The sequence below is a fragment of the Pezoporus wallicus genome, unplaced genomic scaffold, assembly GCF_028554395.1.
Source record: "Pezoporus wallicus isolate ANWC-B61680 ecotype Strahan unplaced genomic scaffold, APGP_CSIRO_Pwel_v1 contig_3952, whole genome shotgun sequence".
Taxonomy (NCBI): domain Eukaryota; kingdom Metazoa; phylum Chordata; class Aves; order Psittaciformes; family Psittacidae; genus Pezoporus; species Pezoporus wallicus.
The window spans coordinates 3,050,140-3,056,139 of record NW_026635034.1 but is presented as its reverse complement, the minus strand read 5'-3'; the positions used below and the strand labels follow the sequence as shown (position 1 = coordinate 3,056,139).

The 6,000-nt window shown below is 46.6% G+C and overlaps 1 protein-coding gene across 1 annotated transcript in view; it reads left to right on the top strand.

The window, feature by feature from the left end:
- The first annotated feature begins 3,421 nt into the window (after positions 1 to 3,421).
- SV2B (synaptic vesicle glycoprotein 2B) overlaps positions 3,422 to 6,000 on the top strand; it is a 55,245-nt gene continuing 52,666 nt past the window's right edge. The window contains exon 1 of the mRNA XM_057419940.1: positions 3,422 to 3,653. The gene's annotated coding sequence lies outside the window, so the exon portion shown is untranslated. The remainder of the gene's footprint in view (positions 3,654 to 6,000) is intronic.

The following is a 6,000-nucleotide window of genomic DNA, read 5'->3' as shown; positions in this document are numbered from 1 at the left end:
AAATGCTGTTTCATCACTCCTCTAGAGCCCCAGTATTGGGGGAAGAGAAAGGAAAAGGGTTAATTCTTTGGCTTATCCAGATACTGTATATTCCATAACGCTGTACTGAGCCAGATGACTGTGGGCACCAGCTTCTGAAAGCACAAAGTGAATGTGAAAGGTCCAATAAGGAGAATAAAGGCACATGATCTAGTGTTGGTATGGGGGGGTGTGTGCTTAGTTTCAAAACAGGAATTGATCCAACCTGCACCTGCAGGGAGAACTCGGGATGCTGAAGATGCATCCCTTTCTTGCCTGTGATAACCTCTAGGCTGGGAGCATTGCATTTGAAGCAGGAGAGGTGGAAAAAGCAGGGAAATCCCCTGTGATCCACGTTGATGCTGTTGTGTCCAGCAGTGTGCTGTATGGGTGCAATGTGGTGAGACAGGTCTGCACCTGATGCAGCACAAGCCTGGTTCCCTTCCTTGCTTGTGCTGAGTGCCAGCCCCCAGGTCCTCCCTTCTCTGCCCAGGGTGGTCTTTTCCTGGCCTGGCCACAGAGTCCCAGGCTTGCTAATGGTTCTGCTGGGGAAGCCAAAACTGACCTTGAAAATCCTCTTCCTGCATCGTCAAGTCAGCAAATTGATTTTCCAGATCATGAGCTGAACCTCTGGAATTGTTCTCTTCTGAAAAGATTATGGAATTACTCCTGTGCTAATGAGTGCTTTAATGTTAATGTGACTGAAAGTCCCAGGAGGACTTTAACAGCCAAGAAAAAAAGGCACTGTAGGAAAGGGGATCTTGTGGTGCCTGTGTCAGGCCTTTATCATTTGGGGTAGAGGGGAGGAGGAAGATGCCTGATGTTGGGAAAAGAGGAGGGTGAAGGGTGATGCGTGGTCTGCTGGGAAGCTGATAAATCCATCAGGCATACCTTCCACATCTCCCATCTTCACCCCTCTTTCTGAGAGGGAAAGCAGGGAAGGTAACATGTTACCTATTGCTTTTCCTTTTCACGAGCTCTCTGGCAAATACCCGTTCCCTCTGGCAGCAGGGATAACCCAGCTCTTGGTGACCTGCTGGGACAGCCCCAAGGGCAGACAGAGTCAGGTCACCATCCCCAGCTCTCAGGCAGGCTGTTGCAGCCTGCAGTGGGATTATCTGAGTTCAGCACTTACCCTTCTACCCTCCCAATGCTTTGCTGTCAGGCTCTGTAGTTCAGGGCCATGATACTGGTTTCCAAATACACAATAGGACTTTCAATGCCGTGACCCCACCAAGAGTGTGGCATTTATTAGGGAGAAAATGTGCTTTTGGGGAAGAGTCTGCCATGATCCTGCTGGCTTTTAGAGCTACAGTCTCTCCTCTGCTTTACTAATCCCAGTCTTACTGCGTTGTAACCCCATGGGTTAAAACCAGGTTGTCCCAAATTTGAGCCAGAGCAGAGTTAACCCCCTAGAGATGGGAGGGTGAAGTAGCACAGGCAAAACGTCTCCATGCCACACAAGCTGCAATGCAAGGGGAAGGCTGGCCTATATTTAGGTAAGGGCTCTGCACAGAATGGGTAATCCTCTTTCCTTGAATTATCCAGCCTGGGGATTAGACTGCTTTAAACTCCCCCAGGGCTCAATGGAAGTGGGGGTGATGGATAGAGGGAGGGAGGGAGTGCAGGCAGGCTGCTGGTGACTCATGTGGCTGCTGTAGCCAAGAGGTCACCATGGGCCCAGACGCAGAGTGACACACGAGTGACGTGCAAGGCGAAAGGGAACATTAGGGCATCCCGATTAGGAAAGAACATGGAGCTTTGTAAATGTGGAGATGAGGGAGTGTGGCAGCAGGTAGGAGGAGGGACAAGAGACCTCAAGCAGCAGATCTCCAAAGTGTAATATCCTTGCTAGACTTCAAGCTGTTTCACCAGAAAAAGGGATGCTTTTTGCACTGCAGCTGATCTAGCTCAGAAGATGTTCCAAACCCACCTGCTTGGGCTGGCTCTGCAAATACAATTATGGGGGTGCAAGTAGGATTAATCAAGTTGGAGTGCAAATGGATCACTGTCAGTATTCCATTAAAATGTTGAAGGGCGGCCAGTGACACAGCTCAGGGACAGTGGGGGAGAATGGGATGCGAGGAGGCAGGCAGGATGGATAGTGCCCAATCCTGAATTTTTGACTCGCAGTTATGGAGCAAGTGCCCTGTGCATAGAAGAGACAGATTTCTGTCCCTTATGTAGAGCACAGTGGCTAGAATAAAGGAGTTCCTGTGACTAATCTCACCTTGGGGACTTCTGTGTGCTACAGACAGGATATTCTTGTCTCCCTTGCATGTGGGTTTTGGGTCTTTTGATAGGAAGAATGATGAAAGGCTGTGGCTGACACCCAGCTGCAAAGGGGCTTTTCCTTCCAGTCCTGAAGGTAGCAGAAAAGGTGTGTTTGTGTGATCCATTTGTGAAGCAGGAGCAGAGTCCTTGTCTGGGAGCCTGGGATAGCTGACACTGCTGACTTTGTGTCTGGGTTTGTGGTGGGACCACTCATTTATTTCTCCCTTATTCTCCAGAAGCTAGGAACTGTCTCAAAGATGTTCTGATTGAAGATTGATGCTGAGTGAAGGAAGATGCGATTTATCTGCTTTCACTCAATTTACCAGCCTTTAACTGTGAAATCAGTGCAGGGGTTTGATTTCCCCAACTCCCTTCATATTGCTGCCTGGGCATTTTGTCTCCTTGTTCTGGAGTTACATTCTCCTGTGGACCCTTATAATACAGCTGCCATCCTCAGGTTCACCCTGGCCACCCTTGTCAGAACTGCTGAAAAATCAGGTTTATTCATTGGGAGGTGAAGTGCACAAAGGCACTTTATTTTTCCTCCTCTTAAATCAGTTTATCCCGTCTACTCCTTATCCTACATAAACTAAATCGGGGTTTCTGTCCTGTTGTATTTTACCCTGCACAGAACTAGGACAAATTGAAAGCCTTGTCCTGCTGTTCAGCATTCCCTCTTTTACTTACATCTAGAGGATGTCATTTAAATAACTTCAGGGAAGTCTGCATTGAAGAGGGAATAAATGACTGGTGTCCCAACTCACTGCTAGGACAGGAAATGACTTGTCTGGCAATACAGCTCCTGCCTCGCCCTGCCACACAGAGTCAGTGCAAACCCTGGCTTGTTTCTGCGTGTGAGGTTAGAGCTAGAAATCACTGGAGGATGCCTGCATGGAGAAAGGGAATCAAAGAAGGGGAAACCCAGGGAAAGTCTTCGCCTTTAATATGTGCCAGTGTCTTTCCTCCCTGTGTCAAACATCCCCAATTTCCTGTTTAACTTAAAGTCAACACATCTGTCATGTAGCATCTCTCGATGCCTGGTTCCCCCAAGCCACCCCCCTCCCATCTGCTCTCCCTCTTGCCTCCAGCCTCCCTCCGCTCCTATTGCCTTGCGGCTGCGGGGGGGTGTCTGTGCGTGCGCCTGTGTTTGCTGCTGCCTGATGGACTTTTCCATTGCTTCCGCTTCAGTACGTGGATGCAGTCGCAGCAGGATGATTGGCTTGGCTTGCAGAGCATTTACTTCTAATCTCCGGCTTGTGACATCCTAGCGGAAAGGGGAGACCCTTTCAGGAGCAGCTCCACGGGGTGGAAGGAGGGGAAATGGCTTGTGCATGGCTGTGGTGAAATATTTCCTAGTTCTGGTAAGTGATACTTTTCTCTTTGGTCCCTTTCTGGACAAGCAGTGTGGATGCGAAAGTAATAAGGCTTAATGGGGTAAAAAGCAAAGGGAGGGGAGCTGAAAGGAGACAGAAAGCCAATGAAACACATTTGGTTTATACTGAAGCTTTTCTAGAGGTCAGTGCTCATTAAAGCAATTTAATTACTATTAGCGAGAGGCTGGGAGCTGAGCAGATCAGACAATGTGTGTGCCTCAGCACTCGGAGCAGCTTTCACTCGCATGTGTTTTCATCACCCACTCTTCTTATTTCCTATGTGATTTCCAGCTTGGTTTGGGGTACGTTTGGAGCTCATGGCCGATCACCATGGGGTAGTCCTAGGTGAGCTGCTGCCTGAATACTTCTTTTCCTGCCCTGTGCTCTTTCCTGCAGGAGGTTTGGAAGGTCATGCATGAATTCTTGCCCTTAAGCTGATGCATGAAGCCCCTCAACTTTTCTAGCTGATAAACTGCCTCCATTGTGAAGTCCCAGTTTTCCTCTGGAATCACTTTGCTGTGTTCTGAGAGTAGCTGATACATACAGAGGTGCAGGCAAATATGTTGGGTAGGAAGAGGGTCTAGCTGGGCTAACACACTGCTGGGACTGTGAGCTATCTGATGTCCTGGATATTGCTTTACTCTCAATCAGGTTTGTGAGTTGGTTTATTTTGCATGACAAAATGGGTGTCCTGCTTCTAAGTTGAGTGACGGTAGAGCTCTTACAGTAGCGATGAATTTAGGGACCTTGTTTAAAGAGGATCAGGGAATAATAAACCTAAGAGCAGCCTCTGCAATCTGGCTGTATTGAATCTGCAAAGGTCTGTACATAACATGCCTCTTGACAGAAAAACAAAGGCAAAATACAGTGGTGAAGCTTTGGTAATTTTGGTGACAGGTACAAAGCTGTGACCCTCTTGACAGACCTGTGTTCTACCCAAAAACTGGTGCAAAATTTGATTTGGGGATCAAGACAAATTCTTTCTGTATTTATTTATAAGAGTTAAAAATTACCCCTGGAGAGCACTGCAGAGATTGTTTGTTTATAAAAATATTCCTTTCATGATGTATTCATCCAGAAACCTCCACTTGCTGAAACCTCACGCATTTTCTACTCTTTGATGTTAGAATCTGTGACACTTAGGAGTGGGGCACTGTGATTATTGTGCTTATTCTAGAGCAGCCTTGAAGTTTTAAGCACCAATTACATCCAAAGAGAAAGATCTTCCTCTCCTAAGCAGCAAGTTTGGATTTGGTTCATATGTGTTTCAGGATGATGAGCTTTTGCACCAAAGCTGTGCCTGGCGAACAGTGGGTGAAAGGAGCACAGGGAAGTGGAAGGGGTTTTGCGTGACTCTAAATCCCAGTGCTGTGCAAGAAGCAGAATGCAGGAATTGCCAGACCGGTTGTCTTTGAGGGGTTGATGATTATATCTGCAAGGAAACCATAGATGGGGCAGCTTTTGCTTCTTCTAACAGGAAAGTCATGGTTTGTTTTGAAAGGTTAAAATACTTTATTCCATATTTCTTAGGGAAAACACTTCTAAGCACCAGTAATTTGTTTGCTCTGTTGAATTATCTTCCAAAACATGCAGAAATGTCATTGTCAGCATCTTTCCTATGAGTTTTGTGTTTATGTGCACTTGACTTTTCTCCCACATGGAGTCTGAGATGTGGGGTAGTGGTGACTGTGCTTTCCTGGTCCCTGCTGCAGTGCTGCCTGGAAGGGTTAATTTCCCCTGTTTAATTAATGGGTCTGTAATATTTATAAAGAGAAAATCCTCATACCCATCTGTGGTAATTCTGCTGTGTCTGCCAAGATGAAATTCTCGGGCCAAATGAATATTGCAATATGCTAGATGTACAGATTTTTATAGCATCCTGAAGATATTTCCTGGGAGATGCTGGCTTGATGTTGTGCAAGAGAAAGATTGATCCGAAAGTCTTTGTCTCTGGATGGAAACAGAATTGAACGTGCTACAGAATTAATGTTATGACTTCTAATTGAGTTTTAGTCTCTTTTCATGGATGTTTGGGTTAAAAAGGGTGGATTTCCCATGTGAATAATCACTTGGTAAGGACAGGGAGTCGTGTGAGATATTAAGTGAAGAATAGTCCAGATTGTTCCTGTGAAGACACTTGGCATCAGTGTATCCTCATCCCTTCAAGACCTTCAAGGTAATCAAGGAGATGGAAGATGAAGCTTTCCCTTGCCAGGGAAACTTCCACATGATTTAATCCAGTCACCTCATGCTTGGCTCTCCAGATCTTTACCGCATCTGCTAGATTACCACCAGCTATTTGCGTTTTAAATGAGGGCTTCCTCCCGCACAACCC